Genomic DNA, 26,757 nt, shown 5'->3' on the forward strand with positions numbered 1-26,757 from the left:
GATCTTCTCAGTGTCCAACTCCTTAGTTTCAGTTGCCTAAAGTCAGGGCTATCTTATCAGCGAAATATGAACTTGCTTGCTACTTGTTTCAGTTATTTATTGCTGGGTAACAAATTGCCCCCAAATCATAGTTGCTTAAAACAATGCCATTCTATTTCTCAGGATTCTATGGACCAGGAATTCCATCAGATCATAGCAAGCTCATCTGATCTCTGCCCCTGGGTCAGGGGAGAGTCCTCAGAACAGGCTGGCTGGGTGGCTTGAGAGCAGTCATATGGTTGGGGTGCAGTTCTTGTTTTCAGCCCGTGTCATGGTTTCTCCAGGTGATGAGGGTGGGCTTTTCCATAGCCTGGTGGTCTCCTTGCAAGTTGGACTTCTTTACATGGAAGCTGGCTTATTCTAAGCTAAGACAGAAGCTGCCAGTCCTCTTAAAGTTTATGTCCCCATGAAAGAGAGAAACAATCCTTGACATCAGGGGCCTGGCTGGAACTCTCAGCTAAATCTTGGTGTTGCTAGGAGCTGTCCTGTACTCACCATTAGACCGTAGTTTTTCCTACTGAACAATCATTTCACTTAAGATTGACATCAAACAAGCTCATGTTGTGATCAAGATAAAGCAAGACTGTTCCCTTCTACATGACCCTCCCACCCCTGCCCCTGCCCCCAAAGGCTACGCCATAATCACGTTCAAATGTAAACAAAAGCAGAAACATTGTGGCTAATACAAATGCGTGCTGCTTCTTATTAATTATGTCAGCCTTAATCCATGCCTTCTAGCTTCAAGATAAAAATTATTATGATACCCAAGCATAGAGTTACCCCTTTTCCTGATACCATCTACCTTGAGAAAAGCCCCACTACCTCTAACTCTCCAAAATCACCTCCCACAGTGCAGTCTCTGTAAGTCCTTTCTCACACCTGCTAATTGAGACACTCCACGCTGCCCCCTCCTGGGCACTCCCCTTATTGCAGCTGGTCAATAAATCCAACATTGCCCGACCACAGGTGTGCTCCAGATAGCATTTGTTTAAAGGCCATTGGCATCGCTGTCTGGCACAGTGTCACCTCCACTGCATTCTGTTAATTGGTGGAGGCAAGTCCCAAGGCCATCCACATTCAGGGAGAGGGGACTCCCTCTGGATGGTGTGACGCAGCAGGTGCACACGCGGGGCTAACGTGGCCATCTCCGGAGCACCCTACTGCAGTACTGTAGCGTGTGCTCTCATACTTCACAGAGAGCTGTTGAATTCACTCTAAGAATGTGTGTGGGACTCTGGCATTGGCCACCTGGCGGGGGCCATAGTCTGTGGCTGGGCCTTATTCAGGCCAAAGAAGGATTTAGTCTCTTTACACCCTCCAAATGTGTCTTCCTTTCCATGTTTTTGTTTTGTTTCCTTTAGCAATGCAGCACCTCTGCTCTCTTCTGGCCTTTAGAGAAGGAATCTTCTGCTGTTTGCTGCTCTGGGCCTGTGTCTCCTTGCTGGTCACCTCTGGAACTCTGGGGCAAATACCTTTGTTGTTTATGATGCCTTTACCACTTTCTTGCCTTGCGGGAGAGCCAGTTGGGACCAAGGCCACTTTCCTTCCCCCCTCCCAGCCCCCCACAGGCACCAGCCATACAAGGCTGCTGGGTGCAGGAGACTTTCACCCTCAGTACACCTATCACAGAGGGAAAGCTGACAGAGCCGTGTCCGGTAGCACTGCCCTTTACTTGCATCTGTCCTAGGCAGGGGTCCTTAGAGTTCACCTCTCTCCTGGCCTCCTCCCCCAGTGAAAAAATAGCCATTATCTAACATTACTCTTTAGCGCCCCCTCTCGTTTGATAAATACAGCAAACATAAGCAATGAATCCACCTAGGGGTTGATCATGGTAATCTATTTGTGTAAGATTGGGTGCTTTTTCCCCTTCTTTTTGCTTATTTGTAATTATTCTTCTACTAAGAACAAGTATTGCTTTTGTAAAATGACAAAAAAATCAAATGTTTGTTTTTCATTGCAAACAAAGGAAGGAGCTTTAAATAGAATGTCCTAGTGATTCAGATGTTTGGAAAGGCTTACCCCCTGAGTCCTACATTTCTCATTACTTTCTGCTCAAGCTTGTGTGAGTGTTTAGAATGTAGAATGAAACGAGACAGTGTGGTTTCCAATGTAAGTGCCTAATGGCTTTTTCAATACTGTTAAGACATGTGATCAGAGAGCAGGCCCTAATAAAGTGAGGAGGTGTTGCCTGACTTAGTAGAATAATCAATTTAGTTAGTGAGCAACTGGAGGAAAGAAAGAGCTGAATTTCTTGGCAGGCAGGAAGTGCACAGATTACACTCTGGAGCTTCAGAAAACAGCATGGTAGGAGTTGTCTGTGGAAGCAAGATAAAGATGAGGTCATCTTATAATAAGATCCTGCAGGGCCGATACTGTGGACAGAGCTCTATAAAGTCCTGACTCAAAATGAAACAAGAGAGATGTTCAGTTTCTTCTGCTGGAAGCATTTTCTTAGCATGTGGTCATTGAACGTCAAGGTGACAAAATCTATACTAATAAAAGGATAATATGCTAATTAGACCGGACATCCTTCCAGACAAAGCCAAGATGGCGGGGCCGAGACAGATGTGGTTAGGGGTGATCAGACCAGCAGAGGAGAGCAGTTAGGGGGATCATCCAGAAGTGGAGAGCAGTTAGGTGGATCAGGTTGGCAGGGGAGATCAGCTAGGAGGATCAGGCTGGCAGGAAAGAGCAGTTAGGTGGATCAGGCTGGCAGAGAAGAGCAGTTAGGGATTAGGCCAGCAGGGGAGAGCAGTTAGGGGGTCAGGCCAGCAAGGGAGAGCAGTTATGGTGATCAGGCTAGCAGGCAGGTGAGCAGTTAGGAGCTAGTGGTCCTAGATTGTGAGAGGGTGCACAGTGATTGGGTCTAAACTGGAAGTCAGATATACCCTGAGGAGTCCTGGATTGGAGAGGGTGCAGGCAGGGCTGAGGGACCACTGCTCTCCTCTCACCTCCCCCGCCCTCCGTGCTCGAATTTCATACAGCAGGCCTCTAGTGAGAATATAAAAGATTAGTATAGATTCATTATGACTACCCCCTCTCAAACACCTTGCTTTTTAAATATTCTCTTATTTATTAGCCTTTTTCAATTATAGATAAAGAGGTTAAATGAAACTGGTGAAGGCTAGAGATGGAGGTTTCATAGTTTAGGACTTTATACAAGCACTTACTCTATACCTCACACTGTGATATGCACTTTCCCATGACTAGAAAATAGTATGACAACAATAATAACAATGACCATTTATTGATACCTACTGTGTGCAGTATTATGTTATATCTATTGTGTTATTCCATCCTTAAAACAACCCTACCCAGTTCAGGCTGCTCCTCTGACCTCCTCTTTGAAAGATGAAGTAACTGATACTCGGAAAGGTTAAGTAATCCACCCAAAACCACATATCTAATATAAAGCCATTCTAGGAGGTTAAACACAGTGTTAAAGTCTCCTTACCCTCAGTCCTGAGGTATTTCCATTAACCTCATTCATTATGTTACCTCCTTGATTTTGATGATTAAATTTGCTTTTTGCTCTGAGCAAGTATCTCTTACTGTTTTCCCTTTGATTTTGCACTTGAGAGCCAACCCTTCACTCGTGCAAATGTGGAAAACAGATTACAACGATTGTAATGGAATCTTCCTATAATGTCCTTCAATTTCTCCCTCATCCCGCATGGATCTATCAAATACTTGGCCTAATGCAACCAAATGCACCGATTCCCTCTTACAGTATTTTACTACTTATTAAATTTTATCTTCTTGATCCTTGGAGGCAAAATTGTAAACAATCATCCACAGCAATCCATTAATGAGAGCAACACCCCGGAAGGTATGAAGAGCCACGCGAGCACTCAGTGTTGGCTTAACATTTTTTTCTCTCTCCTGGAATTCTCTTCCATGAGGGATGCAATTTGGAATAAATTCCCTCACAGTGACATACCGAGGGAAGCTCAGTGGGGAGCAACAAAAATGATGCAGGGTTTTCAAAATAAGACCCCCGAGGAAGCGGTAAGAGAACTGAACGTGTTCAGCCATGTGTCAAGAAGACTTAGGGGAGAAATAACTATAAATATGCGTGCTGATGGAGTGGACAAGGTGAAGGAAGATTTTCCTCATTATAAAGGAGGGTAAAGGCAATAGGAGGGGGGCTAAATTGTAGTAAGGACAATTTAGTTTAAAATATGATATTAATACATACTGAGGGAGCTTACTGGAAATTCCATTTCTACCCACATCACTAAGGTGGTTGCCTGGGCAACATATTTACCATACATACACAAACACATGCTTTTATATTAGATTATGGCAGAACATAAAGATGAGGAGGGTGGGGTGAGGCAGAGAGGACTTTTGTATTAATGGGTAACTATGGTCCTATTTTGTACCAAACCTGGAAGATTGAGCCAACATCAATGTTTGCTTGGTTTACAACTGCTATTTTATGTATAGAGCCATACTCATCTATTTGAAAAATCATTGTGCTTCTGGCTTAATAATAATAATAATAATAATAATAATAATAATGAATTAATATTTATTTAACACTTCTTAGTGCTAGGCATTGTGCTAATAAGTGCCTCATGTGAATTTGTTCATTGAATTTTCAAAATATTTCTGTAAGTAAGGAATTATGTCACACACACACACACACACACACACACACAAACAAACAAGCTGGGCATCAGTTTCCTCATCTGAGAAGTGTGTTTGATAGTCACAGTGAATCCAGGATGTAATAGGTACTTAATGAATGGAAGCCAGATATGCTATATGCTCTAATGCATGGAGCAGTTTCCTAAAAGGTGAAGTTCAAAGCTCAAAATGCCAATAGAATCCCTCTTGAGAACATGTGAGCTCCAAATAAACCCCCAAGTTTCTGTGAAGCATCCCAGCACTCCTCCAGTGTGACGTGAAGCTGTTTCTTATAAGATGAACCCTTCAGACTCTGGGATTGCTGCTATAAATACCGACAGACCCTGTTCCCTTGTAACAGAATCTCACCATGGCAGCGACCCAAATGTAAATGTATTGGGAGGTGGTTATTAAAGCTGCAGTGGCCTGGGCTTTATCTATTGAGCCCAGTGGTTCTCAGACCTGACAGATCTTAAGAATCTCCTGGAATGCTTTGAAAAAATGCAGATGCATGGGCACCAGCCCTGGGAATTCTGACGATAGGTCTGAGATGGATGGAGAGCCCGGGAGTCTTTGTTGTCATGATTCTGATGATTAGTCACTGGAACCATTGAGCCAATCCATCCATGCACAGAGTGCATGAGTGCTGAAGGCTGCAGAGCTGGCCCCATGCTCAGGTCTCCTGCTTCCTCCTTCCCCACTCCACGCTCTTTGTTCAATTCTTAATGCTGCTTCTTAGCCCTGGGTCCTCATAGGAGGGGGGCAGAGGAAAATAAATAAAGAGCATCCTGAATTTCTAAGATAAGGGCATGATCAGGCACTGATCACCCCCCCCCCCCCCCCGGGCCTCCACTGGGCATTGCTGTGCATCTGGGTTGCAGGCTGTTGTGTTTTATGATGATTGGTGCAGGCCCCAGATTGATCATGAGCCCAGGTGGAGTTTGCAACCACCCTGATAATTAGGAAAGCTCACTAAGTAAAATCTATAGCCTCAGTACTCAATTTTCCGGTGGGCTTGAGCCTGTCAGGGAGTAAAAGAAAGAGTTTATCTTCCTTGAAAGGGTTGAGATGATCTCAGGGAGGAGGAGGAGAGTCAAAGCCGTGACCTATCCTGTTTGCATAGGGCGTGTGTGAATCCATGTGTGACCACCCCAATAACTTGAAGCTTGGGGGAGAGTTCACCTTCTTTTAGAAATGATGAAACAGAAACACAGCAGGAGGTGAAACAAGCTGTTTAGCTGGAGCAGAGCTGGGGCTTGAACCATGGCTACCAGGCTACCAAGCCTCAGCTCAGGCCAAGGTTGTGTCTGGCCAGAGCGGAACAAAGAAAGAGCCTACAGGTCATCTGCATCATTCAGGCTCAGAACTCTGTATCATTTCCATTTCGCCATATTAAACTCTGCTCTAAGTCTCTTTGCTTTTGGAATCTGCCTCCACCGGACCTCTCTCCCCCACCCGCTTTCCCCAGCTTAGCAGGTTTCTGGAGTCTTTCCCCGACCCCCAACCTAGTGGTGGGACTTGGTGCCTTATTTAAGCTTCCGGTCTGGCCTCAGCCTCATCTTCAGAACTCCTCCATGGCACCTACTTGCTTGCATCCTCTATTAACCTGATATTAAAAAAAAAAAAAGTTTGTTGTTCCACTTATTTGTGCATTCATTGGTTGATTCTTGTAGGTGCCCGGACCAAGGATGGAACCCACAACCTTAGTGTATCAGGATGATACTCTGACCAACTGAGCTACCTGCCAGGGCTTCACTGACCTGATTTCGAGCCATTCTTCAGCTAGACCCTCTCTGTAATGTGCAATTTCATGCAACAAAGAAAATGAGGCATGTGCCCGAAGAGCTGTGTGCCTGCAGAGCTGTGGGGGGTGGGGGTGGGGAGGTTGCTTGGGAGGGTTCAGTGCCCTCACCAGGGCTCGTTGGAGCCGCTCTGGAGGGTTTCTATTCTGATCTCTGATGCAGAGGTCTCTGCCTTTACTTGTGTGATCCCCACCGCGGGCAGCTGCCCTGTGGAGCAGCACTCCTGGCCTCTGGAAGGGATGGCACGATAATGACAGAACAAAGTAGCCGGGTTTTTGTCTCTGAGTCTCAGATCTTGGGCTTGAGGAAAATCAGCAGCAAAAGATCAGTGACCAGCATCCCAGTCCTGGGTCCTGGGTAGAGGGGAAGTGGAAGGAGAGGAAGAGACTCACTCTGGGGGAAGGGAAGGGTTACATAAGCCCCCGAGGAGCTGAGGATAGAGAAAAAGCCCTTAGTTGGTGTCCACATCTCAGGTAAAGACTTGGGAGGTGTTAGGCTCTAGAGCAGAGATGGCTGCACAGGCTGTCCAGCAGGTGTTCTTGACACACCCTCATTCACCCAGCTCACCAAGCCCACCATGCAGGCACTGATGGAGCCATCCCCAGCACCCGAGAGTAGGGTATCAGAGGCAGAGGCTCCTGGCCTCACCTAGACCCCTTAGGCCCCAAGGTGATTAGAGGCAGCCAAGGGCTCCCACTTCTGAGAGAAAAGCAGGGAAAATGAGAGCAGGGCCCAGAGAGGCCTTGAAATCTGGAATAAGAGCAATATGCATCAAGGAGATGGACTGAGGACGGGCGTGGACCGAGGACCGGAGACTTGTTGGAGTTGAACGAGGTTCAGAGAGCCTCTTCTAGAACTTACAGCAATAATCTCACCCTGCATTTGTCCCCTAGAACTCACACACAGTCTTGGGAGGGTGAGAGAGGGAAGGCTGCACCATAAATTGAATATTTCTTTTCAAAGAAATTAAGCTGACTTTAAAAAATTACAGTTTTATCTTTGTTATTTGCAAGGCTGAATGGAGAAGCCTTGCCCTTGGTTCCTGGCCTTTCTTCACCCCAAGTCTTAACCCACAAGCCGTTCTCTGACTTCAGACAGTTTCTCCTGGCCCCTCATTCAGCACCTGCCTTCCTTCCTGCTTCTCCTTTGAGGACTTGCCTGGGAGATCCCTGCCTCTGACATCCCCACCTCCTTTGGTGGGTCCCTGTGACTCAGTCTCTGCAAGAGCAGCCTCATCATTACCCCTCTGCTTTATCTGGAGGGGTCCCAGCATGGGGCAGCTTGCTGAAAGGTCTGGCCCATTAGGAGATGCTTGTTAGAACAGTAGGAGGAGAGAGCAATCACAGGGCTGTGTTACAGCCCAGCAGCTTAGCATTTGATTGATGGGTGTACAGATAAGAATATATGGTGGATAGATTCCCAGGCTTCCCAGGAGCCCAATGGCACACAAAATGCTTCTCTGTCAGGTTCACTAATTCAGCCCAATTAATTGATGTCAATTAATTAATTAACTAATGGTTCAAGCCCGTGGAGCACCCATTATGTGCCTGGTTCTCTTTCAGATGCAAGGGATACAGACATGAAATATACAGTCCATGCATTCCAAGTGCTTATGTTCTGCTGGGAATATAGGCCCATGGAGACAGAAAGCTTTATTTAAAATTACTGAGTAGTTTTGGGTGCCAGTCTAAGGATAAAGCATATAGTGTCTGACCTTAAGCAGCTCTCACTTTATCAGAGTGATAGGTACCTTAATAGAGAAATTTAATAGTGGATTCATTCAATGCACATCAACAATTATTCCAGGGCTTTAGTGTTCTGTAACAGGTAGCATAGCAAAGTATCAGTGACTGAGAATAATTGTTAAAGTTATATATACAATTTATAATTAAATAATGTGTTTATGTATACATTTATATACACACACACACACACACACACACACACACACACACTAGTGTCCCAGTGCACAGATTCATGAACATTGAAAGGAAATTAATTAGGACTAATATTTTAATATCGCTATTTGCATCTTGCGAATGAAAAGAAAATAGGATTTTACTGAGTCTTCTATTTACCTACTCCAGGACTTCTGTGAGGATCAAATGAGATGAACAACATGCATGAAAATGCTTCACAAACATGTAAAATCTGTCCTGGCTATAAAGCGAGTCGGATTCCTGGGCTGAAGAAACTCTAAAGAGGCTAGTTGCTAGGAAGAGGAAGCCAGGTGTTGCTATGTGACGACATTACCTGGTGCCCACAATGACCATTTCCAGGCTGGGCTGGGGCTGCATTTTGCACCATGGGGTCTTGGCAGTGTTGGCTGAGATTTGATGGGGTGGTGATGGGGCCTGTGTCCCACTTGGGAGAAGCTGAGTGTTGGTTTGTTGGTGCCAGGTCTGTGGTGCTATTTATTTTTAAATGGCCGGTGCACGTCATGCTTTGAGCATCTTCCCCCTGCTGGTCAATGTGTGCCATAGCTACCTGTCAGAGGGATGAACACAGCCTTTTATATTGATAGATATAAAATATGTATGTATATATTTTATCAGAGAAAGTTTCCTGAAACAGCTGTCTAGCTCATCTCTATTTTTAGATTCTGAGTTGTGCCTATTTTCCCCCAATTTAGCCACATATGTCTGCAATATAGTGATCTAATACTTTTCTTCCCCTGGTAGCTTTTAATCTCTCCTTTAAAATACATTTATTAATGACTGCTATTATTTATTAACACTTGAGATGTGAATATTCTAAAGGTGGCACTTTTCTTTTATTATTTTATATAAACCTCATAAAAACCTAGTGAGGTAGGAATAATTATTTCAAGAATATCCACCAAGAAAATGACTCTTGAAGAGGTTAATTTGCCCAAGGTAATGCAGTAGGTAAGTGATAGAGTCAGAGCTGAAATGTGATCTGCTTCACTTTATGTTCTCAGCTATACTGCAATTTATTGAGTCTTTACTCTGTGTCCATAGCTGTACCAAGGGAGCCTCTGTATTCTCACCTTAGCCTTCTGAGGTGGGTGCCCTCTTACAAATGGAGAGACAGGCTCAGAGACAGTGAATCATTTGCCCAAGACTGGAAAGTGGCAGGATTTGAACCTTGGTCTTTCTAATTTCAGCAGCACCTGTATCATAGTTACTGGTAGAAGGCAATCCCCCTTATCCATGGGACATATGTTCCAAGGTGCCTGAAATTGTGGATAGTACTGAACCATATAGATACTATGATTTTTCCTATATATACCTACCTTTTATGAAGTTTAATTTATATATTAGGCAAGTAAGAGACTCTAACAATTGATAAAGTAATACAGTGATAATTGTATACTACAATAAAAGCTATGTGAATGCAGCATTATTAAGTAAAATAAGAGTTATTTGAACACAAGCCCTGAGCTCACACGCAGTTGATCTGATAACAGAGATGCCTACTGAGTGACGAGCGTGTGGGTTCGTATACAGATAGACTCCGGGTAGGACAAAGCTGGATGGCATGAGGTTCCATCACACTGTTCAGAACAGCACATAATTTAAAACTTAGGAATTGTTTATTTCTGGAATTTTCCATATAATATTTTTGGAAATAATCGAAACCTCAGAAAGTGAAACCATGGATAAAGGAGAGATTACCGTACATTGACCTAATTATATCCACAGGGAAGGGAAGAAACTAACATTTATTAAATGTCTCTTGTTGTACCAGGGTACATATTACTTTTTTTTTCCCCCTAAAACAGCTTTGTTAGGTAGAAATTATCTCCAGTTACTGACCAAGCAGGCTCTCTGGGTGCGTAGATTTTTCTCCCACTGTCATAGTGTAAGTTACACGTGCACCTGATGTTTAAGGGATCTATTGTATTCCATTACACCATTCTACTTCACAAAGAAATAAAATTCATTTACAGAAATCATATTAAGCATTAATTAGTTTTTAATTCTTAGAGAGTTAGCAAAGAAAAACCACATATGGCTGGTATGGGGGTCAACTCATTTAACCCAATGAATGATTGGTTCTTCTCCTTGTGTTTCTAGGCATAATTTACAGACATGAATGAGTTAGGATACTTCTAATTCGAGTTGGTTTTACTTAAAATAAGGGAGTGACTTTTGTAAGGAGATAGGTTGTCTGCTGTGTCCAGAACACACCCAGAGCATGTCCTAATGTGCAGGGCTTGAAATGCCATATGTGGCTTATCTTATGCCACAAAAAATAGTGAAAATGATTTACAACAGAAGTATCATAACTTATAAAATAAAAAATAAGATACTACCCTATGTGATAGAATTGTCATGGGTTAAAACGAAAGATAATTCGGATAAGATGATGTGAAAGATTGAAAATACAGACAAGGGAGTAGTGAGGGCCTGGGGGAGTAGTAAGGGAGTATGGGAGCAGGCCATAAGAGGTTAATGGGGGGAAATAGGACCTATATAATACTTTAACAATAAAGATTTAAAAAATGCACAAAAATTATGAACTATGAACAAGTTCACTATTAATTTGAATTATTTGGTAGTATTAATTAAAATTTAATAAACTTTTAATATATATGTATATATTCTTACTTCTTTTAATGTTAGCTACATAGCAATACCTAGATAATGCATTTGAAATCAAAACAGGATTTATTTTTGACCTTAGGTTTGGCTGCTTTTGTACCATTTTTTTTTGGGAGGGGTCTTGTTGCTCCTCTATCAGTATATAATAGATAACATCCTATACAATAAAAGGGTAATATGCAAATTGTCCCCTTTTCGGGAGTTCCACCAGAGTTTGACCAGGGTGTGAGGCCAGCCCACCAACTGCCCATGGCCCCTCTACTTCTGCCCTCCTACCCTCTCCTCACTACCCCCACTCCACCCCCACCCGCCCAGCCCAGTCTGATCGGCTCCATCGATCAGACCCCACCTGTACACGAATTCATGCACCAGGCCTCTAGTTTTTATCATTAAAAAATGTTGAAAAATTACCTGATGGGACACAGACACAGGAGTCAGGAGCCCCACAACCTCCCTGTGTGAGAATCATGAGTGTCTGCAGGGCGATGGCCAGCAACTTCCCATAATACAGCTATCAGACTCATCCATCCAACTTAAAAATGGTATGTAAATTCTGGTGTTATAATGTTCAAGGCTAAAATGCCTAGTTTGAACATTAGGAATCATCAATAATCCCCTGAGATTTCAAGGAGCCCAGAGAAATTAGAAAAATTACAATGTTGTTTTTTTCCCCCCTAAATCTTTTAAGATCTTATTGAAAAATTATGCCTTGTGATGAAGAGAAATGAAAGCATGTAACCAAATTAGGTTTTTATTTATTTTCCTTTTTTCAAAGGAAAAGCCTATACTTAGTAACTTTAATCAAATATATTCTTTCTATTTGTTGCTCCCTTTTATTGGATTCTGGTACAAAGCTGATGCAACGTGTGTGTGTGTGTGTGTGTGTGTGTGAACACGCACTTGCGCCTGTGAATTGTTGGGGACACTCTATTTTATTGCCACAATAAATACTACAGTGCAAAATCCCACCAGACCATTTCCTCTGGCGATAGCTGTTTGGAAGTGTACTAAGACGTGGTGACTGTGAACTCAGGCCTGTGTATGCTCCTGTAAAATGAACATTGCAACAATACATTGTCTTAATGGGCTGGGGATTGGCAGTGAGTAAGAAGGGCAGGCGAAGCGTGCCAGATCCAGTAGCAGCTGAGAGAAAGAGAGCTGCAGCCAGTTTTTCCGGGAAATCATCTTGAGTTTTTAGGCTGAAAGGGGTCCCTGCCATAGGTTCCCCTGCTTTCAAGGGTCCTGTTCTGTATCTTTTCCTGCTGGGCCTTCTCCACTGGGTTTGAGAGGCAAGGGGCTATGCTTCCCCAGAATCCATATCCATCACTTCTACATCATGCTCCAACAACCTACATGGTGTCTGGAATTCCCTGCCCAAATAGCCCAACCCCACTCCTATGATCTCCTCTTGGAGTCTGTCCTCCTCAGGGAAGACCAATCACAGGTAGGAGTCCCAGGTCCCTGGGTGGCCAAGGGGAGGCTGATGTAGAGATGTGGCCACAGCTTAGATGATGGGTGGGGTATCCACACATGTGTTCAAGAGGCTCCTCATGGTATAATCAAACTGGGGGTAGAAAAAGTGGGTGGGCTCTGGTCTGAGGGCCAGAACTTTCCCCACACTATCATCATGTCCTTGCATGAACCTCCAAAGAGTTGGAGACTGGCAAGTTGAACTGGCTTTCTCAGTCATTATGATGTCATGCTTGTCAAGGCAGAAAAACAGACTGTGTTATATAGAACAGTTTGCTTACTTAGTTCATAACACCTAAAAGTCTATAAATATGGTGCATGGGCCTTTATGTGTACCCCTGCCACAGGCCCTGCAAATATTAAGGCTGGGACTGCCAGATTTGGCTGCATTGCAAGAGTACACAAGTCTTGGCCTAGTGTTAGGTTAGAAATGATTGATATACCAAAAGACAACAAACCTGTTCTCTGAGAAGGTATTACAGTGGTTGATACCAGGAAGAAGTGAAACAGATTCCAACTCTCTTTTGGACCTCTCCTTATGCTCCTGGGCTCTCTTACTGACCCATCCCAGTTGGCCAGAAGGCAGACAGTGTATTCCAAGCCACTGGAATGGGCAATATATTTCAAGCCAGACTGATGGAGAAATGTTCAGCATTGCCAATTATTAGTCTCAATGTCCCCACTTAGAATGGGGATTACAATGTTTGCTCCTGGCTTTTTTTTTTTTTTTTTTAAGATAAGATGAATTCATGTAAAGTGATATAATGGAGTCTTAGGTTAAATAGCTATTCAACCAACAGTTTGCCCTCCTCTTTCTGCCTTGGTTCAACAATACACTTCTCTGTGTTTTATTTCCTTGGATACTTGCCAAAAGTCTTGTTTACTATTTAATATAATTCTTAGTAATGACATAATATGAACACTCTCAGAAATAGCTTTGAAAAGAGACTCCTGGAAACAGTGTGCTTTTTCATGCCACAGAACTATTTTGGGGCAGGAGGGCCCTTTAATTCTCAGCCTCTGAGTGCCCAGTGTCCATCCCAGAGGCCTAACTATCTTGAGATGCAGGTTTCATTGCATTGGTGTTCTTGTTGACAGACCAACATTGGCCTCACCTCAGTTATTGGATTTTGATTTATTTCCAGAATTACCTGGACTCAGTCAACACCAGAGTAGTACGATGGACTAGGACATGGACTTCATTTTCTTAACATGTCACATGTTCTAATGTTCCAGTTTTTCTGAGCGACAACAGTGTGATGGTTAGTTTGGTGTGTCATCTTGGTTAGGCCATGGTTCCAAGTTATTCAATCAAACACTAATCTAGGTGTTGCTGTGAATGTGTTATGTAGAGGAGTCAATCAGCATCAGTTTACTTTATGTAAAAGAGATTATCTTTTATAGTCTTGGTGAGATACATCTAAAACAACTGAGGTTTCCCTGAAAAAGAAGAAACTATGCTTCTGGAAGATTATATCAGCTCCTACCCAAGAATCTCTAATCTGCTGGCCTACCCTATGGATTTCAGATTTGCCAGCCCCTAATTCCTTCTTTTCCTCCCTCCCTTTCTCCCTCCCTCCTTCCCTCCCTTCTTTTCTTCCTTTCTCTTTCTATCTTTGATCACTCAATCTTTCTATTTATCAATCACTTTAACCTGGTTTTCTTTCTCTATTGGAGCCCTGACTGGTATAAATTTTAGTACCAAGACTAGTTTTAGAAGTACAGAATCTCAAGGATAAATTTCTGAATTGATTCTAGATTCTCTGGAATTGGCTTTGTAACCTAATTCAATTCATTAGATTTGAAGGTACTAGTAACTCTATTTCCTGAGGTAAAGAGGATATTGGTAATCCATGTCATGATGCTGCAACAGAGATATACAAAATATAGTCACTGGGTCAATCTGATGTGTATAAAAGGCAAGGTTCTGGGTGACCATGCATTTGCACAGTACGTTAGAACATTTTAGTCAAAATAAAGAATATAATGAAATTGGCTGGTTGCTCCTAATTGCCCTGGAGAAACTAGGGAAACAGAAGGACAAATTCAGAGCCTCTAATTTATAGCTCAAGCTCTGCATACATGACCAGGAGTCTGAAAACCAAGACTGGACATTTGACTTTGCACCTTACTAAACACCACCTTCACATTGTCCAGGTCACTCAATATTCCCAATCCTCACTGTCCCCTGCTATGAAGTGAGCAGAAAATTCCATGTGATGGCTGTGGGGATTTAAATATCATGAAATGAAAGCACATCTGTTGAAAATTATTTAGCACAGTTCTTGGCATGTAATAGGTACTCAATCACTATTTTGCACAACTTGATAATCACTCCCTCTTTTAGACTGGCTTTCAGATTGTAGAGGTCCTAGTGGGAGTGCAATTCCAGGCACCCACCTCCTACCCAGCCAAGAGGAGGGTACTCTTCCCATTGGAGTAGGCCCATGACCTGAACTCAGCCCTGTTAGCTGCTCCCTTCCGGGACTTTTGTCTTGAGTGAGTGATACAAGGTCAGAAGAAACATCACTCACGGAGGGGCAGTGGTGACTGAGTTTTCCTGAACAAGCTCTTTAAGCTGTGGGACATGGCTGTGTCCAAGCCTCATCTCCCTCTGGAGCTTCCTAGTTCTCTATTCATGCCCAACAACATGCAACACCCTCCCTTCACCAATATTCTTCCAGAGATATCCTCTTTTGCTTAAGTTAGCTAGAGTTGGCTTTTATTGCCTGCCCTTAGGATCTTGGCTGATGCATGCATCAAGAACTGCCATGCATGAACCAATAGACTAGGGCTTATGGTCTTGTTTGCATATTTCATTAGGTTTGGATGAGTTTGCAATCATCGGTGTGAGTGTAACATGCCAATTTACTTTTCTAATGAATTCTTCAACGAATGACCTGCTCCTAATTTAGCCTTACGTTAGTATAGCTAAATGTTGGTTGCTACAAAAAGACCTCGTTTTGACCTCATAAGAAAACACCATTCAAAATCCAATGGAGGAAAGCAAAACAGTGGGTCAAAGTCAGAGAAGAAATTCACAGTGTGTGTTTCAGGACTGGCTATGTCCGTCTTACTATCTCTTTCCTAATACGCTAACATCTCTTGTGCATTTGATCAGTGTTCAACAGGATCAGACAAATATTATTTTAAAGGGACACATACTGAATTAAAAATGACCCTCCTTGTTGGGTGTGTTTTGTGGTTTCTGCAGCTGGAAGTTACAATAGACCATTTGATTAATGAGCTGTTTTATTGGGATGCAAATAACGCATAATGTCATACGATCCATATGTTCTACATTACAGAGGCATAAAACTTACCTTGGCACAAAATGGAAAATTTAAAGCATCTCTCTTGAAAAAATATATCATGCTGAACAAGAAGCATGTGGGTATTTCTGGTATTTATGAAACTGATGAATGCTCTCCCAGACCTGTTTGGCTTTAGTGTTAATTCTGATGGTGTGTGTGAGTGTGTGTGTGCGCGCGTGTGTCCTTTATTCATCAGAAATGCCTTTATGCTTCTGTTCCTATTCAGTCTATTCAGACTGGAAGAAAAGAGCCAAACAGCTGGGTCCGATAACACACAGTAGCTATAACCTGCATTGTTTAGAACTAAAATGTGAGATAACTGGCAAGAAAAATTATAATGAAAACAGCAACTGGAGATTAGAGATGGTAATTGTCTAGGCATCATCAGAGAGGAGGGGCATGAGAATGATAAGTAAATTCCCAATTCATTGGATAGCAATCTAGAGCAACACCCTTTGAGGGTAGAGAGACTAACAATGCAGCGGTGTGAACATGGAGGAACACTGGAGTTGGGTCAGAGTGGGAGATTTCCCATCTTCTGAAACACCATGAGACCAGACTAGGCTGACCATTTTCCAGGAGCCATCAGGGGGTAACTGCTTTTCATCCTTCAGCTTCTGCTCAAATAGCATATGTCAAAAGCACCTGCTCTCTGTCCGTAGACAGAGACTCTCACTGACATTTTCTCATTTTACTGTCTTTATGGAATTTTGTACTGTCTAAGTCATCTGGTTTCCTACTGCTTTCCTAACTTATTGTATGTTTCACATGAGAAAACAGGCTCTATGTCAAACTTGTTTACAGCTGTAAAGTCAGATCAGTGCCTGAAACACAATAAAGCTTCAATAAATAGACATGAACATTGAGTTTGAAAAGTGAGGATAATGTCCCTCTTTGCTTTAAAGATCCTGTGACACTTAACTCAGATTGTTACAGAGAACTGGAATAATCAAACAATGCTGGAGAGTTTGGAGTCACACTTTATTATACGTGGGTCCAAAGGAAAATGCTCTCAAATTCTGGGCCCTAACATGGAGGAATTTTCTCTATTTATATGTTTTTACCTTCTTTGTCTCCCAAATATGGGGTGCTCCTGACTCCTTTTGCAAGTTCTTAAAGATCCCCTCTGTGCGGGGGCCTTCAGACCTAGACCAAAGGCCTGGCCTGGTGCCAGCACTGATAATTTTGTCTGGGGAAGGTTTAATGGCCTCTCTGAAGCAGGAGTAGTCTTATTTTCCTTATTATTTAAGCAAGTAAGCATTTACAGAAACCAAATAGCAGAATTAAAATTTCAAACAGCAATTTTTATATAAGATGGATGCTTCAAGATAATCCTTGTGAACTTGAAATGACAGTGCCAGGCACAGAGTGAATACTAAGGAACTGTTAGGTAGAGTTCTTGTTTGTATTATTTGTATTACTTTATATTACTTACAGCAGTGATGATGATGCTGTATTAGAATTCTCCATAATTTATGATGAGGAATTTGCTCATATGAAGCTGAAGTCTCACGATCTGTTTTCTACAACAATGAGTCCCAGGAGAGCTGGTGGTGCAAGTTATAGTCTCAGCCCAATCTGAAAACCAGGGACACCAATGATGTGAGTCTTTGTGCAACAGCAAGTGAAGACTGGTGTCCCAGCTCTAATGATGAGAGAGAGAGAGAGAGAGAGAGAGAGAGAGAGAGAGAGAGAGAGAGAGAGAGAGAGAGAGAGAGAAATCTGTTGTGGGATCGAACCCTAGGTTCAAAATAAGACCACCGGAGGCTGAAGATTGATTAAAAAAAGCAGGCAAAGATTTATTGAAATATCTGGCCAGGACAGTCACAAGAGCACCACACGCAGATGGACTCCACATGACTGCACTATTTCAGGGGTAGGCAGTCCCTTTTAAAGGTTCAAACCACAGGAATTTTCCTTTGTTCTAAATTCTAAATCTTAAAGACTACATTCTAAAGACTGGGGTCAGCCCGAAGGGTCATTGCTAGTCACATCCTGCTGGACATTGGAATGTGGCCCTATCTTGTGATAGCCGATAACACAGATGCAGAGCTCAGAGGTTATCTACAGTTTCTATCTCTGAAGGTTACTGAGTTAGTGGGAATTAATCTCCTATGGTCCTGGTCCCAGGCAAGGGAAAATTGCCTTAGCCTCCAAGTTTCCACCTGAAAGCTAAGGTAAATAGCTTCCCCCCACCCCCCCCCCCCCACCCCGTGTTTAATCAGGTGCAAGAGCCAAACTAGAAGGGTTAAAATTCAAACAGCAGTTTTTACCAAAGTATGGTTGCCACTATATTTCAAGATCTAGTGAGCAAAATTTTTCTTTCCTTTACCTTTTTGGCCATAGATACTATCTGGTATATCACTTCTTAATGAAGAGGTGAGATAATAATTGCCCAAACAAGAAGCCAGAGAAACCCTCAATGGATTGGTTGATGTCTGTCTCCCCAACTTCCCAAACACATATTGAGGAGGGGAAATCTACTTTTCTCAGTTTACTTATGCAAATGCTTATTTCCTCAGAAACCTCACAAACACACCCAGAGACAATATTTGACCAAATATCTGGGGACCCTGTGACCTGTCAAGGCAACCTATAAAATTAACCATTACAATTAGGATAATATAGTGACACAAAGGAAATGTAATTGACCCCCACAGGAAGTGATTTAACTTGGCTAGGTGAATCCATCTATGACATTTTCACTCAATTTTTGAAAGTAAAGTTTCACAAACCTAGCTCAAGAATGAATTGCACAGATTATTACAATAGTCTGTCTGCTCTGGAGGTAGGATTATGCCCAGCGTACAGAGATTATGACTTCCTTAAGTGAAACAGGAATTTTAGGGGTGAAATAGGACAGGTTTAGGAAATTTTAGAAATTTTGGAAATTAAGGGGACCATGGAGGAAGCTTGGGGCTGCAGAGCAGCAGAAGGTATATTTCCACAGAACAGGGAAGCTAAAAAGCTGCAACAGGTACATTTCCATAGTATGAGGGAGCTGGGAATAGCAAAGGTCTATATTTACAAAATAAAGAGAAGGAAGCCCTTCATTCAGAAGGAGAGGAAGAAAGCCCCAAGGGAATAGGAAAACAATAAGGAAGGAGGTGGGAGACTCTCATACTGTCCCCTGTGAGGTTCCACCTTTGAGCCCCGGAGTTACTATAGTAACCAGTCAAGGGAATAGTGACCATCAGCAGGGATATCAAGGCATCAGGATCTGCAGTCTTTATAAGCCATAGGGAAAGGGAACTCAGTGGGACCCTCTTTCCCTCCTGATGAGGGAGTCCATTCTGTGAGACTCTTTCCTCTCTCCTCATGTGGGAGTTTGTACTTATTCTTCAATAAATCTCCACCTTTGCTATACCACTTTCTGTCTGTGGATTCATTCTTTGATTCCATTGGACAAAGAATCTGGGCTCCAGTCCAAGAATTCCTTCTCGGTAGACCCTGTAGTAACTGCAGGAAACAAGGTGAGTCAGACAGCTTGTTCCTGTCATGTGGTGCCTCAGGATCAGAGGGTTATCACTAGGAACATTCATGATTTCTGAGCTTTAGGGAAGTCCCCGCTTAGAGATTTCTGGACCAATGAATTGTGCCTACCCTAGCTCACTGGACAGCATTTCACTCTGCACCTTAAAAAAAGCTGCCCTTAAGAAAAAGTTATGTCACACCTCTTTTATTTACAAAGCACAGCATATGTAGGTTTTATCCTGGAGCTTCCTACACAGCACGTGATAGCCTGCCTATGCAATGCTTCCTAATTGAAGTCACACTCTGAGTAAAGTCGTGAATTGGTTGCGGATTCTTTTCTACTTGATAGAATTTTACTTTCCACCCTAGTCTGTCTCGCTCGCCTCCCTGAAGCTCGGGACATAGGGCCATCCCAGCCATTCACTGTGTGTCAGAGCCCCAGCTCACAGGTATTGATTTCTGCACAGTAAAATGCTGATGGCTTCCTCAAAGGGGCTGACTTTTCTCAGATTAACAGCTGCTCTGTTAACATCAGGAGAGCTGTGTGTCTTCATTTACGAACATCAAAAAGCATGTCTCAAGCAACAGGCCCCTCAAAACAAATTCAAAACAAAAGAAGCATAATGAATGGAAGATTGTATTTTGTATTAATGACTCTCTTTCAATATAATGGGTGGGATCATGCAATCTCAGGGATATGGAAACAGTTGATGTTCTTCTCATTATTTATGTGATACGTTTAGTTTGTGTCATTTCTTTATGGGCAGTAAAAATCCAAAGTTTAGTGTTCTTTTAAATTGTATTGAATTTTGTTAGTGAACAAAACAATGGCTCCCCGCCCTTCCCCGTTTCAGTAGCAATAGAGACAAGTAGGCAGGCACTGGTTGTCATGGATGTTCTTTAGGTCATTACAGTCTAGCATGAGTCAGGGTAGGGAGACTGAGTTGGAATAGAGCCCAGGTATCAGAGCTGGACATAGGCTTCCTACTTACCTACCTTTTCTGGAAGCAAATAGTGAAGAGGGCTTTTTGGCCCATAGGTACCATCCAGTTTATCACTTCTGAATGAAAAGGTGAGATAACAATTACCCCAAGCTGTAGACAGAGCCTGGAAAGGCACATGGGCATTTCTTTAATTGTTGTCAGCTGAGTCTGAGGCAACTGGCAGAGCTACATCTGGGATACACATTCCCCAAGAAGGCAGAAAGTGCTATCAGTACTGGCTTTCACCTTTGTCCAGGTGTCAGGGACTTGTGACTTTGATATGTAAATCCAGTCAAGCACCAGAAATGCTAGAGCCTACTCAAGAATGCAAATAAGCTCCTTTGATCCTAAGTTTTGGTGATACTTCCTGGTATTTGGGGGTATAAAATAAATGTGCTGCATGGGCTCAGGGTCCTGTCCCTCCATCAGAGTGGCAGCATCCCACCTGGCTCCCAGTTTGCTTCTATTTCTGCATCTTGCTTTCTTTCTTTTATTTCTTAATCCCCAGCTCCTCCACTCATAAAATGGACCCGTTCCTTTTCTGTGCTGGATGTGGAAAAGAGAGAAACCCCACACCAAGCAAGAAGCCAGGGAAACCACCCTAATGAGAGGACCACTGGAGGGTTACTGGAGTTCTGGGTGATGAGCATTGTGTGATATACCACAGTCCCCACAAACCTTCTGATTAGTCCCTGAGAGTTTTAAAGTTCCAAGGCTACTGCCTTAGTTCCCAGGTAGCTGTCCCCTCTCTCTCCAATCTCCTCCCTCTGGCCCATTTCCTCATTTCTTAAAATGAATTGCTATCAAAATAATGCAAGCAATAATTTCAGAGTCCAATATTAAAGAACTTATAATGAAAAACATTGGCAGACAGGAATGCAGCCTGAAAACCTGGTAGTCATAGGTAGGTAACGACCTTGACCTCTCTTTCCTCTTGCCTCTTGACCTTACACCAGTGCCCCCATGAGCCCATCCCTTCCAGAAATAGCCTGGGTGATGCTCTCCATATGGCAGAATGTGAATACAAAGAGGAAGGAGGAAGCTAGCAAAGCAACGAATAACCAGCTCAATAGCTGATATCTATTTACAAGGGCTATTGTGAGGATGAAATGAGATAACTATAAAAGGCATGCAGGCAAAGTGATTGAAATATACTTTTCCCTCTCACATCTTCCCCTTTCTCATTTGTCAAATCGTGCTCTCTGAAAATTGTGCTTCATTTATTGCACAAACTGTAATGTCTACAAAAGCCCTTTAACAAGGATGAGACTAATTCAGGCATTTTGGGTATTATAGAAGTTAGTAACTCAGTGAGTGGTATTTTGGGGAACTCGAGGGACTTTAGAGGGCTTGTTTCCATTTCTCTGAGTTCATGTATGTTTTCCTTGCCCTGGCCTGGTCATTTAGGTCCCTCCTGCACTGCTCAGGACCCCATGAGCTTTGCCTATAGGACTCAATGTGGCTGTTGCAACAGGAAAGGGCTGAAACCTTCCAATGTGATGCATACATTTCTCTGGAGGCTGGTAAGCCTGATTGCCCCAGACTCCATCCTACTGCATGCCAACGGTCCAACTGCAAGGTACATGCCTTTGCATTCACTGGCGTGTTTGCAACAAGCACACGCCATTTGGTCACTCCTAAAGAAATGTCTTTCTCTTCTCCAAATATTCCTTTTTCCCACCAGCACTGTCCCTGATGCCAGAATTTTGATGAACTGCCTGGGCTGCCTTTTCTTTACTGTGAGCTATTTACTTCTCCCTTCCCCATCTTATTAACCCATCAATGGGTGAAAATGAATTCCTGGGTTATCCTTGGAACAATATCCTGGTCCAAGGAGTCGTGACATCTTTCTGGATGCTGCCTGGACCCCTCTAGGGGGAGGCTGAACTGGCATCTGGAAGGGGTGGCCAACAAAGGGCACACCTGAAAGCTGGGCTGGGTTCCTGATGGGCAGGGACAGCCCCTAACCACAGAGTCCTGTGGAATACAATTTCCCCTCGGAGGCCCCCTCCACCTACCCATAATCCTCTCCTCTCAGGTTCCTCGTTAAAGTGAAAATCATCAATGTTCTTTTAATGTAGCTTTTTGTGTTTCATTTCCTTTGTTGGTTTAAAAATGTCTCCACTGAAACATTTTACAGGGTTTCTATACAGTGCATACATTTTGAACATTTTGTTCCTATTAACATAAAATATTATTCTCATTTCCTTTCGTGTTGGGAAGAAAGAGAAAAATAAGCCTTATAAAAATTAAAAATAATTTCTTTGTTATGAAGGAGGTATGAATGATTTATGAGCATAATAAAGGCAAGTCTCTTTGGTCAACATTATGAATTAAAAAAATAAGACTTCTTTTCAGATTTTTGAAAGGACTTAAGATGACAGTAGGCACTAAAATATCAAAAGAGGCCAGGTTATAACGGGACATTCTTTTCCCTCTCCTTTCCCTCCCCAGGAGATGTGGCAAGATTTCTACCCTTGGGAACAAAATAGAGTCATCTGGGGGCAGGTGCCTGTCAAAGAGCTTATTTCAAAATATATCTGTGGGACATCTAAGCTGCAGAGATGCATTTTCTAAAACTCCCTGTCATTTTGACATGTCCTTAAAGGTCAAAGGCAGTTGAATCTTGCTGGAGTTATCCATGTTGGCTGACTCCCCGCCATCATGATGTTTCTCCCAGTGACACAGGAGGGAGCCCTGTGCCCGCTGCTCAGTAGCTCAGTAGCTCTGTGATCTGCTCTGTGTTTTGTGCTCAGGGTATTTCTGCTGCAACTCCCCCAGGTCCTGTGTACAATATTCTACACTCTATAGAGTGAGGGTTTCTGCATTTGGTGTTCAATTCTGGGTCTTAAGGTTTATAGCCCAGGGTTCTCACACTGCAAGAACTAGGTTATACATATAGGGTATCCCCCAAAAATGTATACACACTTTAATAGCTAATAGCTCAATTTTGAAAATAAAATGCATTTTTTTTAAACACTACCTTAATAATTGTTCAAAGTGTGGGTATGCAATTTTTGGGACACCCTAGACAAGCTGGGGGGTATCATCAGGGGAGGTTGGCAGGCTTCCAGAGGTCTCTAGAGTGGCATTTTATACCCTGGTTTGAGATCAGGTGCTTCAGTGTATACTCAAAAACCAGCTTCTGTTAGACCAGTGATTCTCAACCGGTGGGTGTTAGGCTCTACAGCAGCAGTTCTCAACCTGTGTGTTGAGAACCAATAGCATGGTCTCCTAAGACCATTGGAAAACACAGATATTTACATTACGATTCATAACAGTCAGAAAATTACAGTTATGAAGTAGCAATGAAAATAATTCTATGATTGGGGGTCACCATAACATGAGTAACTGTATTAAAGGATTGCAGCATTAGAAAGTTTGAGAACCACTGTGTTCGACTATTAAGAATGTGTTAGAAAATGGCCTTGTGTCGACTATTGTGAGGCTGAGGAAGAGGATGGCACTCCAATTTCTTAGTTTATGAGAGAAACACCCCCTTTCAAATGCTTGGTTGGGGCTAGCTCACTGCAGGGAGAAGGGGCCTGCTTGCTGAGACCCAGACATGCTGGCGTGTGAGCTCACTAGGATGCTAGCTGCAGAGGTTCAGGTCTTCTACAACTTATTGAGCACAGTCAGGGCGGGCACTCAAGGTACAGTGGTCAGCAAAGCAGATGAGATTCTCTGCCCTGAGGTCTGGATGTTCTAGTGACTATTTGGGCCTTGAGGACTAGGTCTCTTACCCCTAGACACCACCATTGTTTTAGTTTCCATTTCCTCTGCTCAGAGCTCCAAAACTCACTCCTGAAGTGCAGGCATACTGATGCAGCGCTTCAGAGGAATAACATAAAAAAAGGGCAACTTGGTAGGAAGTATCTTCCCCCACCCCCATGCCTTCAGTCTTAAACCAGAAAATTCTACGAGTGGGAATCTATTACCTTGTTATGGTTTTCTCTCTTCCTCAATTCTGCTAGCTAAAGAAAAAAATCTTAGTGAATATAAAATTGCAAGAATACATAGAGAGGGACAAACCACAGATGTAGAAAAAGGGAATAAAAGCCAAATTATGATCCGGGCTGGGCGTATGAAGCTGAGAGGAGAGTTTGGCTTGCAAGATCCAAAGACATTGTGAAGAAAGCAGAGAAGTGAAGACAGGAGGGAGGGTTTTAAAAATGGTTGTGGTGTATTGTGAATTGAGTTTCTTTCATACTTTTTTGAATGGAGTTTTGAATCACTTTTGATGACTAGTCTGCAAACATTAAGCCATAAAGGGCCCGAGGATTTATTAAAGCTCCTAAATTTGGGGTTCTGCTTTTAACCTGAATATTACTAAGTCCTTCAGTCTGCTGCCCTCATTTCTTCCTTTAATATATTGTTAAAAATAACATGAACCCCCTTTACACAGACTTGCAGGAAGTCCACTACTCACTCCAATATTTATAAGGTTCCAAAGGTGCTCCAGTTCCCAGGTACCTGCCTGTCACCTCTCATTCCAATCTCCTAGCTCAATTCATTGCTTCTTAAATTCTATTTTTAATAAAGGAATGCATGCATTCAAATATTCCATGGCTTATAATGAAAAACAGAAGTTCCCAACTAATCCTTCCCTACTGCAGTTCAACTCCCACAGGCAACTGCTTTCAACTCTTTTAGTTCTTGTTTTCTGTGACTTACCTCTATATTTATAAATAGAATGTGTGCCTTGTCACTTATAAATGCATCCATTTTAGACATTATATATTGACATTGTCTTATGATAGATGAGGAATTACCTTTCTCTCCATGCTTCTGCTCCCATCTCTTCTCTTACACTCACATTAAAATGATATAAAAATGTTGATCAAATCTACAGTCAAGATTGACATTATTGTGATTATGGAAATATTAATAACCAATAACACATACACACACACACACACACACACACACACACACACACAGGATCAATGGTTTATTTTCAGAAAGAGTCCAATGGAAAGAGCTGAGGACATTAGGTCAAAATCCAGAGAAGAGAAAAAGTTTAAGTTAAATTTGTACTTCTAGAAATAGGCCTTACATGTAGGATATTTATAAGTCTGCTTTAAAAAAACCTAACATCCTTAGAGCTGCCAGATACTGATATCAGTCCCAGGGTTTTGAAAATTACCTATGAATATGTTCAACCACCACACTCTCAGTGCTTCTAACCTTCTAAGCTTTTAAATCATCACTATTGAATCTGAATGGACAATAAGACATTTGGAAGAAAACATCCAACATGAGAAGAAGCCAAAACACACAACAAATGGAAAAAGATAAAAGAGAAGGAAGAGGAGAAGGAGGAGAAGGAAGAAAAATGATCCACTGTAGTCAATAAGCTGGACTAAATAAAATTGGAGAGCTAAGAAAAAGCATGGCAGACATAAGAAAAAGAGGGGTTAAGAAAGGTAAAGAAGGAAAAATTAAGAAAAAGACACACACCTAGAAAGTTGTTAAATTACAAAAAGCAACACAAAGATTAGTAGATAAAAAACAAGAAATTTTTCAGAAAGCAGGGCAAATAAAACAAAAAGAACTATGAGGGAATAGATAATAAACTTGGAATATTGATATAGGAAGCCAACAATATATTAATAAACTATTTTTAAAAATGGAGAGGAAGTAATTTTCAAACTCAGAGGACATTTCCCAGAGCACACCGCCCCCCCCGCCCCCCCATGTCAAGAATAGCCCACTGTGTCCAGCATAGTGAATGAAAACAGGCAAACACATAGGCTCTTCATCATGAAATTTCAGACCAGGGAGTAAAAGAAAGAAAAAAAAAATCCTGTACATTTTCTTAGAGGGGGGAGATGTCACTGAGAGAATGTGGATTGGAATTTTATCAGACTTCTTGACAACAAATCTGGAAAGCAATGGAAAAATGATTTCAAAATTGTGAAGCAAAAGAATTTGCAGCCTAGCATTTTATACCCAGCAAAATTATCAGCTAAGTCCAATGGTATACTAAAAACACTTAAAAAAAAAGCACACATAATTATTACTATGAAAAAATTCTTGTGTATCCAGGAATATGCACCCCAGTAAATTGAGGGAGTAAAAGAAGAAAGAGTTTCTTAGGACACAATAGATTCAACACAAGAACACAAGGAATCTATGATGAAAACCACTCTGCATGCCTGAAGGCAATGTCCAGATGGAAACAGAAGAGGGGAGCATTTGAAGAGAGGAACCTAGGAAAAATAGTTTACAGATTATTTTATTTATTTGACCATTTGGAAAATAATATGGATGGATGTATAAGAAACATAATGAAGCATTAAGAAATTAAGTATAAGCACACATAATAAGTAAGAAAATGAAAAAAATGGGTAAAATGTTAACTCTAACCCACCCTGGATATTTAAAAAAATAAAATTTAATTATGATGTATTATAGTTCATTGTTATTAACACTATTTTAGAGATGAGAGCACTTCCCAATTTATTTAAAAATT

The sequence above is a fragment of the Pipistrellus hanaki genome (assembly GCF_964339955.1).
Source record: "Pipistrellus hanaki genome assembly, chromosome: 1".
Taxonomy (NCBI): domain Eukaryota; kingdom Metazoa; phylum Chordata; class Mammalia; order Chiroptera; family Vespertilionidae; genus Pipistrellus; species Pipistrellus hanaki.